The sequence below is a fragment of the Micromys minutus genome (genome assembly GCF_963924665.1).
Source record: "Micromys minutus genome assembly, chromosome: 1".
In the NCBI taxonomy this organism is placed as follows: Eukaryota; Metazoa; Chordata; class Mammalia; order Rodentia; family Muridae; genus Micromys; species Micromys minutus.
The window spans coordinates 228,466,660-228,472,910 of NC_137969.1; the positions used below are offsets into that span (position 1 = coordinate 228,466,660).

General features: G+C 43.4%; 1 protein-coding gene across 2 annotated transcripts in view; it reads right to left on the bottom strand.

Annotated features, from left to right (window-relative positions):
• Window positions 1-6,090, bottom strand: part of ENTPD5 (ectonucleoside triphosphate diphosphohydrolase 5 (inactive)) — a 30,130-nt gene extending 24,040 nt beyond the window's left edge. For both annotated transcript variants that reach the window (XM_080915862.1, XM_080915861.1), the window contains exons 1-2: window positions 6,040-6,090; window positions 2,576-2,645 (exon numbers count right to left, since the gene is read on the bottom strand). The gene's annotated coding sequence lies outside the window, so the exon portion shown is untranslated. The remainder of the gene's footprint in view (window positions 1-2,575; window positions 2,646-6,039) is intronic.
• Between the last annotated feature and the right edge of the window lie 161 nt (window positions 6,091-6,251).

A 6,251-nucleotide genomic window follows, 5' to 3' on the forward strand; every position in this document is an offset into this window, starting at 1 on the left:
TTATTTTACAGTACATACACAAAAATGTTTCTAAGCATAGAATGGTAGAGTGATAGTGTGTTAAAGGGGTATTTGGTAGAAAGGATTAGACTGACAACCAACACACCTTTGAAAATCACAAAAACTGTCATCTGAAGTACCAATAAAACTAGTAAAAAGGCTTAATGAAAAATTAATTTTGGGGCTGGAGAGATGGCTCAGCAGTTAAGAGCACTGACTGCTCTTCCAGAGGTCCTGAGTTCAAATCCCAGCAACCACATGGTGGCTCACAACCATCTGTAATGAGATCTGATGCCCTCTTCTGGTGTATCTGAAGACAGCGACAGTGTACTTACTTATAATAATAAATAAATGTTTTTTTTTAAAAAATCCATTTTTATCAAAGCATCAGCAAAGAGTTATTTCAAATCTGTGTAAATGGAAACAGAGTGAGAACACACAGTCAGACTTTCCCAGTGAGGTGATGTGTCTCACACTGGGGGTCAGGGAAGGCTCTCTGCCTCAAGGGCTCAGCCAAACCTCACCACACTAGTCAGAGCACACTGACATCAGAAGGGTAGTGAACCATACGTTCTTTATGATCCCTCCTTCTTCCAAAATTCCTCCAGCCCACAAATCAAATCCTCTAAGTCCCAGGAAAGGCTCAGAATTGATGTGCTGGTAGTTTCAACGAATGTAGCGTTCGCTCTTATTCTCAGACTCCTTCCTTCTGTATTTGATTCCCATCAGAACAGCGTTAGACACAGACCACTAGTGCCCACAAGGCTCCTTCTGTACAATGAAACTGTGTGGCTTTTATAGCAGAATGAATCTGGTGGTATATGCCTTCATTCTCCATTGTTTAAGCTTGACTGAGTGGTCACCTCCCAGAGACAGCTGTTGCTATTGCCCCTCCCTCACAGTCCCAAGATCTCTTCCTAGTCACGCATGCAGAATCACTCTTTTAGATAAGAATACACCATTAACTAGAGAGGGGTTTATACAGCCCCAATAAACAAATACAGTGAAAATATAAGGCAATAAGCTCTCTACCTCATAAACTCGGATTTACTGTGGGAGGCACTTGGTCCCTTTATCTGTGGTTTCAATTTTTCTCAGATAATAGTTGTTGGAAAATATACTTAGCTGAAAATTTTAAAAACGAACAATTTATAAGTTTCAAATATCTTATCAAAGCACAGTTATATTTACCCTATTTCGTCATTTGTTATTGTGAATCTCTTACTGTCCCTCACATATAAATTAAACTTCCTCACACGTAAGGAAGACACCAGGATCTGAGACCAGTTTTTTTCTTTTAAGACAGGGTCCACTATGTAACCCTGAACAGCCCTGAACAGATCAGTGCCCAAGTCCGGCATATACTAAAATTTGGCTGTGGGAACATGTGGCCCTCAATGCACATGTACTTGTGTGTGCACACACCTAAGTGTGCATGCAGGTGGAAGTCAGAGGGGAAGTCTTCCCACTTTATTGAGACAGTGTTTTGCTGACTCACTGTTTCAGCTAGAATGGCTGCCAGCAGACCATGACCTGCCTGTCTCTACTCGGCAGCACTTGAGGTCAGAGGCACGTACTTCATGCCTGGCTTCTTGTGAATCCAAATTCAGTCCTCACGCTTGCACAACAAGTACTCACGAAGATACACCTTCCTCTTCCTTCCTCTGAGATTAAAAATATACACTACCACACCTACCCAGGGTCACTTTTCTTAAAGAATTGGTTTTTAGTTTATGCTAATGGCTATATTGGAAGAAATAATTACTAAAAATATGATGGTTTGCAAAGAACTAACAGTCAATTAGTAATAATTATCTATGAAAATAAAATATTTTGAGAAAAGTTCTCATACATCTTAGGCTGGCATTTATCCTTGTAGCTAAGGATGATTTCCTGGGGTCAGGCATGCATCGATACATTCAGTACATGCCATGCTGGAGATCAAGCCCAGGGAGTAAAGTCAAACTTTAATTTAATCAAGTTTTAATTTAATGGATCTAATCTTGACTTCCAGAATTCTGAATAGTACTCCTGCAGGAATGTGAACTAATCACATCACAAAATAATGTCCACTTAACAGAATTCTGTATGTACACAGATGTGAGTGGCATCCTCAGAGTCCAGAATAGAAGGAAAGAACCAATTCCATGGAATTAAAAAGTAGGATAAAAGTATCTCATTTCAGAAACACTGTTCATCCCCTCAGATACAGTTTGTGTTCCTGCATGATTCTAAAGGCTGCATGAAAACAAAATTAACTACTTTTTTAGTGTAAATATTTCTAAGTAAAACCCAGTAAAATCACAGATAACTAATGATTAAAGAGTTATGAAAACACCTGGAGAAAATATTACAAATACTATTATTTTTGATACAAAATAATCTTGAACTGGCCCCTGACAATAATACAATCATTGAGAAAGAAAAGACAATATGTATCTTTTGGGAAAAGATGGTCAAATTCAGGAATGACATAAAACAAACAATTCCTACCCAGAAGCAGAAGAGTCTGAAGTACAAATTCAGCATTAAGCTAGCTGAGATGGTACCTGTGTCTGGATAATACTCTACTTACCAGGGTCATAATGATCGCCTCTGCTTGAATACTCAACCAAGGCACTCTTCATCTCTGTGTCAAGCAAGAACTGTGAGAATCAAACGTAGAAAGTTAACAAGCCCCAGCTGACAGAACACAAATAGCTTATGTCTGAAAAGCATTTAGCATTCTCAACAATGAGACAAAGCAAATTCATAAAACAAAGTATTTTCCTGAAGCTTAACAGTAAAGCAAGCCAGTAGCAACTCCAGGAGAAAATGTTAACAGATAAGCTTCGGAACAGAAACTTCCTACTCTGTACTATCAGTTGTTTCTTGTCAATAGCTGACTGAATCACAATATCTAGTTCTTTGGTAGAGGATATAGAGGTTCAAAATGGTATAGTTTGTAGAACTACTCCTACCAAAATGAAGTATCTTAGCCTTTCTCCGTTGATTACTGTCATGGTACTTACTGGCAAGATGGCTCCATGAATAAGAGCACTTGCTATACAAACCTGACAACCTGAGTTCAATTCCCGAACCCAGAAAGGAGAGAACAGGCTTCATGTACACAACATATTCACACACACACACACACACACACACACACACACACACACACACACACACAAGTTTACAAGTTTTAAAATATATATTCATGGCTGACCGTCTGGTACTGAATAACCAGTGGGAGGCTCCTCCCTGGGGCAGACTACCCCTCCCACTCTCAGCATTCCTTAGTTGCTGTCACCTTGATCAAGTCTTGTTTAGATAGTTGCTATCTAAACAATCATATACATAATAAGTAAGTAACATAATATGGACTGAGTGGGTTGTATTTATTTATTTGGACATATATATTATATATACCAAACAGTTAAAAAAAAAGAAGCCATGAATCAGAAAGAGAGGGAGGGAGGAAGGGAGAGAGGGAGACAGAGAAAGAAGGCAAGCAAGTGCTGTGGGGATGCAGAGACTGGCTGCAGCTGAATGGGACATAAAGAAGAATAAATGAATTTTATTATATTTTAACTTTTTACAAAAGTAGTTTTTGAGTAGGATTGTTAAATATTAATTTAGGTAGACATTGAAAACTTGATATATATTTACATCCTAAGTTTTAATCTAAAAATATCAATTTATAAAACATTCACAAAAGGGTGAAATGAGGCCAGTTGGTGGTGGCACACACCTTTATCCCAGTACTCAGACGACAGAGGCAGGCAGATCTCTGAGAGTTCCAGGTCAGCCTGGTCTACAGAGAGAGTTCCAGGACAAGCAGAGCTACACATAGAGAAACCCTGTCTCAAAGGAACAAAGAAACAAAAACAACAACAAAAAATAGTTGAAATGATATAATTTTATTGTAATATAAAAACATTTATGTTTGATAAAAATACAATAAATTATAAGTACTTTAAAGCACTGTACATAGCTAATGTGGTGGTTAATACACACCGTTAATCCCAGCATTCCGGAGGCAAAGGCAGGCAGAGGAGTTCAAGGCTAGCCTGGTCTACATCTTGAGTTCTGGAAAAGCCAGAGCTACATACTAGATACTGCCTCAAAAAAAGACCACCACCACCACCACCAAATGCCACCCACCACCTGGCTGTGGTGGCTCATGCCTTTAATCCCAGCACTGGGGAGGGAGAGGCAGGCGGATCTCTATGATTTCCAGGACAGCCTGGTCTACAGAGACAGCCAAGGCTACACAGAAAAATCCTGTTTTGAAAAATAAAAAAATAAAGCATTATGCATATATTAAGAAGCAATCTTAATTGCTCTTAAATAATTACATAATTACATATTACATAATTACAGGCTCTACATCTTTAATCCCAGCACTCAGAGGCAAAGGAAAGCAGATCTTTGAGAGTTCTAGCCCAGGGAAATACAGATAGTGAGGTTCTGTCTCAAAAGAGGGGGTGAAGGTATGGACAGATGGCTCCGAGGTTAAGAGCACTGGATGCTCCTCCAGAGGACCCAGGTTCGATTCTCAGCATCCACAGTTGGCTCACAACCATCTCTAATTCAAGTTCCAATGGCCACTTATGGCCTCCAGAGGCACTGCATGCACCTAGCACATAGATATATATGCAGGCAGAATACCCATATATGTAAAATAAAGGTGAAAAAATAAAATAACAACAAAGAAACTATTAAAAGTCAAAACTTAATGTTTGAGTTAATCCATAGGACTATGTTCAAATGGTAAATTTTAGACTGGTTTTTATTTACAACCAATTATTGTAAAAAGAAAAAAGTCTAAATATATATCTATGACAGAAAATGCCCTACTCCCTTTCTTCTTGTTAGCAATAGGTGCTTCATAATTGCTTCTCAGAGGTAATGCACATTACCTAAGGGAAGGTACATTATGTAGAGGTGATTCTACTCATGAGTTCATGGCATGTCACACATAGAGAAAATACACCAGAAATATAGTCAAAATAAGCCATAGCCGTGTTAGCAGAAGGTTCAAAGGTTTTCAAGGTCTCTTACCAAATCTACTGGCTTACTCTAACCGGAAAAATTCACAAACTACACAAGCCACGCCCCCTGGGGGGATGCGGTGGAAGGGGGAGAGAGAATTAGAGGTCAAAGACTTCACCTTATAGTTAAGGACTTAATAACTAAGGCCTCCCTAGACAGAGGGGAGGAGGAGTTCTAACGATGATGTTTCCAATAAAGGTTAAATGTAATTGAAACGGAGGAGAAAGCAGAACAGAGTTTCACCCCCAAGCCTCCTATTGACAGGGCAGCCACAATACCTGTCTTCCGTAATGACTCACTCACTCTCAGTGAATGAAGGCATAATCACAGGGTTCCTCCCCTGAACAAACTAGAACGCTGGAGTACTCCTCGGGAACCCGGGTGCGAGGCAAGCGCTTGCAACTTTATGCAACTTGCAGCAATGGGACTTCAGTCACTAGAGGATGTGGGCGATGTTAGCTAACATGAACCTGGCTAGAGCTAAGCATCTGCCACCTCAGACCGGGGGACGGACGGTCCTCCCCGCCACACGGCTCCAGGCAGGGGAGCCGGAGTCTGAGCTCCCGAGCTCGCTGACCGGCGGAGACTGACAGCCTCACTCAAGCCACCGCCCTCGGAAAGTCAACTGCCTCCCCGAAAGCGTTTGGCCTGGGATGTCCCCGGGTGCGCTGTCCTCCAGGGAGCCCGCGAGACAGATAAAGGATGCAGGGGAGGTAAGCATGAGACGGGCAGCGCGGGCGCCGCCGAGGGAGAAGCAGGGACGCGGGAGGGACCGCCACGGTGGCCGCGCCAGAGGCTTTGGAAGACCGGCCGGCCCGGCTGGAAGCGCTTCAAGCCCCACAGACGCCGCTGGGACGCGCGCGGGGCGGTCGGAGAGCCGCCGGCAATGGAGCCTCTGAAGGCTAAGACGCCGCAGCCCCGCGCCCGACTCCCGCCCCGCCTGAGCTCTCGGCCTCCCGCCCGGCTCCAACCCGGGGAGCGCCGCCGAGGCTCGTGCACACTCACCGCGCGCGCCGCTCTGGCGCGGACGCCCGCCGCCTCCGAGCGATCTCCGCCCCGCCCCTCGCCGCGGTCACGTCACGCGCGTGCGCCCTCCGCGTGCCCTCAACGGCGCGGAGTACGTTAGCCCTTCGGCGTGGTGGTTTCCTTAGAGACGGAGTCGGCCCAGGTGGCGGCCGCCGGGAGACCGGCACCGTCAGACTCCTGGAGAAGTCAAA